Below are 7,327 nucleotides of genomic sequence, written 5' to 3'. Positions count from 1 at the left end.
TTTAGTGACCCTACTCTATGAGATGACACCAACAACCATTAAAGATGTTCATTCATTTAAAGAGGCTCATTAGCTTTCTAAAATAAAGCAATTCTACACAAAAATGTCTCCAAAAGTACATCCTGTGAGGGGCTTTTTTGCTTTGCTTCCCATCCAAGGGAAATATCTACTGCTTTTCATCCATACAAGTGCGTATGTTGAGGAATTACTCAGTGGTGTTTCAGAACATGAAAGAAGTAAGGACCACAGAAACTGTGTGATGGCTTTAATGCTTTAATAAAGATATAAGATGTGCAGTCAACTTATAGTATATACAACAGTGAGCACCATAATTCATTGACAAGTTTTTTTGTTATTTTGGTTCTGTACTCCAGCACTTTGAGTTTGAAAGGATACAATGACAACAAGGTTGAAGTGCAGACTGTCAGCTTTAATTCGAGGGTATTTTCATCCATATCGGATGAACTGGTTAGAAATGACAGCACCTTTTGTACATGGTCCCCCCATTTTAAGGTACTACAAGTATTTGTTGAATTGGCTTCACAGATGCGTTTCGTTAGGCAGGTGTATTCATTTGTGTCGTTAGTGAATGCAGAAGAGAGCTATTGATGTCTAGTCTTGATTCTAAACTTTGCAATACCCTTTGGAGACTGTTGTTGGGGTGTGACAACATGAGGAAGACAGCAATGTCAATGCAAATTAAGCTGGCCGTCATACAGCTCAGAAATGAAAATCAATCAATCAGGAACATTGCAAAAACCCTGGGCATGCCCAAGTCAACAGAAAAAAACAACTGATGAACTCAATTATGTCAAAAGACCCGGTAGACCGAGAAAGACCACTGTAGTGGATGACCGGAGAATACTCTCTATGATGAAGAAAACCCCCCAGACAACAGATCAAAAACACTCTCCTGGATGCAGATGTAGATGTGTCAAAGTCTACCATACGTAGAAGACTACACCAGCAGGACTACAGAGGGTACACTACAAGATGCAAACCACTGATAAGCCTGAAGAACAGAAAGGCGAGATTACAGTTTGCTAAAAAGCACCTAAAAGAGCCCCAAGAGTTCTGGATCAAAGTCTTGTGGACAGATGAGACAAAGATTAACATGTACCAGAGTGATGGAAAGAGGAAACTGTGGAGAAAAAAAGGAAATGCCCATGATCCAAAGCATACCACCTCATTCGTGAAACATGGTGGAGGAGGTGTATGGCTGCCAGTGGAACAGGCTCACTTGTCTTCATCGATGATGTGACTGCAGACAGAAGTAGAACAATGAATTCTGAAGTCTACAGTAACATTTTACCTGCTCAGATAAAACCAAATGCCTCCAAACTCATTGAACGGTACTTCATCATGCAACAAGACAATGACCCAAAACATACTGCTAGAGCAACAAAGGCATTTTTGACGGCCAAAAAGTGGAAAATCCTTGACTAGCCAAGTCAATCACCGGATCTGAATTCAATTGAACATGCATTTTCCATGCTGAAGAGGAGACTGAAGGCAAGCAAGAATTGAAGCTGGCTGCAGTACAGGCCTGGCAGAGCATCACCAGGGAAGATACTCAGCGTCTGGTGATGTCTATGCATCGCAGACTTCAAGCAGTCATTGCATGCAAAGGATATGCAACCAAATATTTAAAATGATTACTCTATTCTACATTATGTTAAACTGTCCAATATTTTTGTTGCCCGAAAATGGGGGGGGAAATGTACAAAAGTATAATTTTGTTGTCCATTTCATTACTGTTGACAAACGGATTTGTGTCTCTTCCAGCCAAACCCGACTTAGCAGTATCTGCACGTATAATGCCTTTATTGAAATTTAAACATGGAAGGCAACAATTTAATTTAGGACAATCCCTGATAAAGTGGGAATACTCCTCACTGGATCAAAAAGTCACCTATCAAAATTTGAAGGGCCTAAAATATTCCTTTTTTAAAAATTCAATCTCATTTGCCTCACAGATGAACAATGTGGGTGTTGTTCTATACTCTGAGATGTCATTTGACACAATCAGGTATTAGAACAGCTATTTATTATTTGTGAACATCTTGTGTCTGAGCAGGAAAGTTGTAGAAATGTTGGTCCACTCTTTTATTATGGCCTACTGTAATTCCTGGACAGTAAACTAAAGGAGTTACAGCTTGTCCAAAACACAGCTGCCTGACTGTTGACTCATACCAGAAGGACTGAACACATTATGCCTGTTTTAGGATTTCTGTATTGGCTGTCTGTTATATAGTGCATATATTGTGAGGTAGCTATCATTTATAAGGCCTTAAATGGGAAAGAGCCTCCATAAATTGTACATGCCAATTAAATTATTGCACTCAGAAGAGGAGGGACTACTGGTGGTGGCCAAGAAACACCTACCTCAAGATGGATGTGAACCCCTGTTCACTAATTGAATTTAGCTGCACAGTGACACTATAAATCAGCTACTACTCAATTGAGATAGAATACACTGTCAGTGCAATCCAATTATACTGTTATGCCAAACATAATACAAGCATGTGTATATAATACACTCAGATTTGCCAAATGGTGTTACAAGTATGCCTCACCTCTCCCAAGTACCCTTCCTACAAAATCAAGTATAATATTTCACATATCCAAAACAGCTTGCTGTTTGTAACAGTAAAAGAAAATGTTAGAATACTGTGAAAGCTCATGGCAAGTACAGCTTTCAAACCTACCCAGCTCAGCACCTAACCAAACACAAGGGAAAGAACGAAGACTTTGACATTAGACATTGTTATTTTACAATTTTGGGTAAAGTAATTGCTGTTTTGCATTTGCATACATTTTTAATCCAGAATGCACATTTTCACAAGCTGGGAATTTCATCATACTATGGAGCTACTTAGCATGGGCAGCATCTCCTGTCATTGCACAATAACTGATAATTAGTTTATTACTACATATTGAATGTGGTCACCACCACAAACACATTCCTAATGATGAATAATATCTTTGACAGCTGGCACAGAAATATACTTTTTAGTTCCCTTCATTATTATGGTTGAGAGTCACAGAGCAAACTGTCTTCATGCAACATAGGCTACCATTTCAGTGTCATTCTGTTTAGCCTGAAGGGGGGGCCATCAACCTTCCAACAACAACAAGCGAATGGTTCTTTGCATTTGCATGCTGGTTTACAATTGCATACTGCTTTACTTTTGGTTGAATAAATAATGACAAAGTAAAACCACAGAATTGAAATTTGAAAGGGAGTACTTTTCTAAATATGTGTGTGTGTTTATGTGTGCTGAAAAACGATACACAAATAGCTGGTTTCTCAAAAAAATTATTGCTTTAATACCTTATTAGACAGGACTGGTGTGGATTTTGATTTTTTTGGATTAACTAATCATGGTCTTTAATCAAGACCATGATAAGTAGAATCAGGTGTCTTAGTGTGCCTTAAGTCATTTGCCATTTCTGAGAAACACCTTAATCCTTTTTTATCCTTGAGGTTTCAGCACTTTCTTGAAAGTTAGCCATAGGCTGGCTAAAGTTCTGTGCACCAGCATGTTTGTTGATGCTCGCTTGTGTCATAGCTATCCCTTGTTGCTTTGCATGTATTGCCATGTGCATCTAACCGTACATGGGATCACATGGGTAGAGGTTAGCCGTCAGAAATGGGTGTCGGTCATACATAAATACAGTGAAACCCCCCTTAGTGGTCACCTGCATATGACAGGCTTTTTCATTACTCCTCTGGGTGTCACGTGCACTTGGAGAGGGTGCTGGAGAGAATCAAGGTCACTGGCTCCCTCCTGCATTGAACACGGCTTTGTATGACAGACATCTTGAGCAGAGTGATAATTAACAATCACCTCTCTACCCCCTTTAAAGATATAGTGCAATGCAAAGATTCCCTCTAGTGACCATCTTGTATGTCATTTATCTTGAGCCGTTTCTCCAGGCCATCAGGATTAACCCAGTGTGGTGTGGGGATGGCTGGTTTAAGCAGCCACACCTGCCCTGGGTCACGCTAATTAGACCTGGCCAATTGGATGATTGGTTGAGAATTAGATAATTGGCCAGGCTAATTGGACCCAGGAACAGGAGTGGCTGCACCTGTGCGTAGTGAGGTAATCAGTGCGCACAGGTTAACTCTGCCATCCCCACCCACACAGGGGAGCCTCTCTGTCATGACAGTGTTTTAACATCTGCTCCTCGGCTATAACATCTTGCCGACCCTTGCAAATAAATGTGGACTGTTTTAACATAATCTCCCTGTGTCTCTCTGCCGGTGGGCCCCAAGGAAAGCCACTTCGGTGGCCTGTGGCAGGCGTGTTTGCCACACCCAGGTATCGCTGTTCATCCTCTTCAGGGTGCCCAAGGAGGCCGAATTGGGGTGATGCCATATATGGATGATATCACCATCCTCAGCACAGAATATCACCACTGCTAACAAGGTGTTAGAAAACTTCTGTACAGCCAGGGGCACCCTGGTCTAGTCAATCTCCTCTGTCTCCCTAAACAGGTTGCTGCCACGGTCCTCCCTGACTGCTGAGAGTGTCCCCCAAGCGAGAGGTGTAAGACCATAGAGCTCCAGCATCTGGAGGATAATAAACACGGTCAAGCAGGTCCTGGAGGAACATCAAAGTTTATCAACAACAGTAGAACAGGTGGAACACTGGGAAGAACTCATCTAGCCCACCTCCAAAGAGTGGCACCCACATTACACCTGTGGACCATCTGTGAAACCAGCACAAGATTTGGCTGTGGTTTTCTTTTAATTTCTTTTCTGTGTGTAGAAATGATAAGCATGTAAGGCCGCCTTGTTGTCTTTTGGTGATTCTAATTCTTTTTATGTCATGTGACCATGTTCATTCATCATCTTTTGAACTTTTAAAGAAATTTTTTTCTGTATATGAACTAATAATTCCTTTTCATTTTGTGATTGGTGTTTAAACTGTTGTGTTGTATTTTATTTCTCATAGTTGTCATTCAAGTATTCATTCATAAATTTCATCCCTAAATAATATTCTTCCTGCTTAGGCGGCCGCAAGATAACCTGTTTATAAAATTTATTTTTATAACAGTTTTTCAATAGCTTTCTTTCATGTTGGGATCAGTCTGTGCACCAAATATTTTTCAGGTTCCTTTTATGATCAACTGTTAAAAGAAATATCTCTTTTCTGTAGACCTTCTTCAGCCCTTAATGGGGATCATAATTGTGTTCTTAATCCAGTCATTGATCAAAAACCATCATGATCCAACCTGAAAAGAAAAAAAAATCTGAGTCCTGTGAAAAAAGTCCTGTGATCTTGACATAAGTTTTGGATCATGGCCCTGTTAGCATTGAAATATCCCCCCAGAGGCATATTTCCCAAAATAATATACAGTGAGCTCCATAATGTTTGGGACAGTCAGCTTTTACTTAAGGGTATTTTATACATTTTGTTTCATCATGTAGAAACTACAGCACTTTTTATACATGCACCCCCTCCCCCCAATCCAGGTCATCATAAAGTTTGGGACATATCAATGTCATACAAATGAAAGTAGTCATGTTTAGTACTCCTGTGCAATGACTGCTTGAAGTCTGTCACCCATAGACATCACCAGGTGGTGAATATTTTCACTGGTGAGACTCAGCCAGGCCTGTACTGCAGCCATCTTCACCTCCTGCTTGCTCTGGATCTTCGGAAGTTCACACTTTGCTCTTGCTATCACTCTGATACAATTGAATTTTGGTCTCATCTGTCCACAAGACCTCTTTGCAGAGCTCTGCAGGCTCTTTTATGTACTTCCTAGCAAAACGTAACCTGGCCATATTCGCAGCGAACTAGGGGATTGCATCTTGCAGTGTAGCCTCTGTAGTTCTATGTGAAGTCGTCTGCAAACAGTAGTCACTGACACATCCATGCCTGCATCCTGAAGAGTGCTTCTGATCTGTCAGAAGTTGATTTTGGTAACTCACTTTGTCAGGTACGCACAGTAACACAGAATATAAACAGTATTATCCACATTCTTCCTACCAAGAACCCAGAAAACATGTAACACCATAGACAATAACCAGCAAACTCAAGTAGAAGCGCACATGTGCCGAGATCAAAAAGGGCGCTCGTAAAGCAGCGCGTGTGTTAAGTGGGGAATTTTGCTCAGTGTATGTCCAATTCCAGCCCCAATATGAAATGTACAATTAATCCCAGCTGCATTCATATGCGAACCCGATTGCATCGGACTCACGAGAGAGTGTAGGCCCACAACCTTCCTCCAAAACGCGTGGCTCAGCCCCTTGTACCGCTGCCAAACTCGCAGAGAGCAGAGTCAAAGGAAGACCACCCATATGCAGCTAGTGTGCAGACTATGGGCACCCAATCACCTCACTGGGTAGCCAGATAAAACTGAGGATTGCTGTTGGCCTTTGTCGGCACTGTCACAATCTGGATTTGAGCCGAGACTGTGCGGTGCCTACGATGAGCCATCCAGCAACCCCTGTCATCATGTGCTTATGACATGATTTGGGTATGATGTAATCATGTCATACTGTTTTAGAGAACTAGAGCAACACTCCAACAATAGACCCATTAAATGAGTCAGGAATGACACATACATTTTTCTTTGTTAAACTGAAATTTCACTGTAATCATAATGCTGAATGACCGGTCCAAACCTCCAAAGCAATGCTACCCTACTTGTTTTCCCACATACATTTGAGCAAGGTGGCCTGCTCTGCAGAATTCCCCATTTTTAATTTATGACACATTCTAAAGTCATAAATCTCATCTAAAAGCTACTCCTAAGAATCAGTATTTCTGCAAATCAATACAAAGTTATTTGGAATGATCACCTCTATGTGGAAACATTTCTATCCTGATGGGAGTGGTCTCTTCCAGGATGACAATGCCCCCATCCACAGGGCATAAGGGGTCACTGAATGGTTTGATGTATGAAAATGATATGAATCTTATGCTATGGCCTTCGCAGTCACCAGATCTCAACCCAATTGAACACCGATGGGAGATTTTGGACCGATGTGTTAAACAGCGCTCTCCACCACCATCATCAAAACACCAAATGAGTGGACATCTTTTGGAAGAATGGTATTCCATCCCTCCAGTAGAGTTCCAGAGACTTGTAGAATCTATGCCAAAGCGTACTGAAGCTGTTCTGGCGGCTCGTGGTGGCCCAGAAATTTAATAAAACACTTTGTGTTGGTTTTTCCTTTAATTTGACACTTTGATATATATATATATATAATATATATATATATATATATATATACAGGCAACTCTTTTACATTTCTTTGAACATAGTTAATTATTTATGTAGGCATTTATTAATTTTTAAAAAATGT

This window comes from Anguilla rostrata, chromosome 10 (genome assembly GCF_018555375.3).
Source record: "Anguilla rostrata isolate EN2019 chromosome 10, ASM1855537v3, whole genome shotgun sequence".
Taxonomy (NCBI): domain Eukaryota; kingdom Metazoa; phylum Chordata; class Actinopteri; order Anguilliformes; family Anguillidae; genus Anguilla; species Anguilla rostrata.
The sequence above is the reverse complement of the archived record's forward strand: the minus strand, read 5'-3'. Positions refer to the sequence as shown.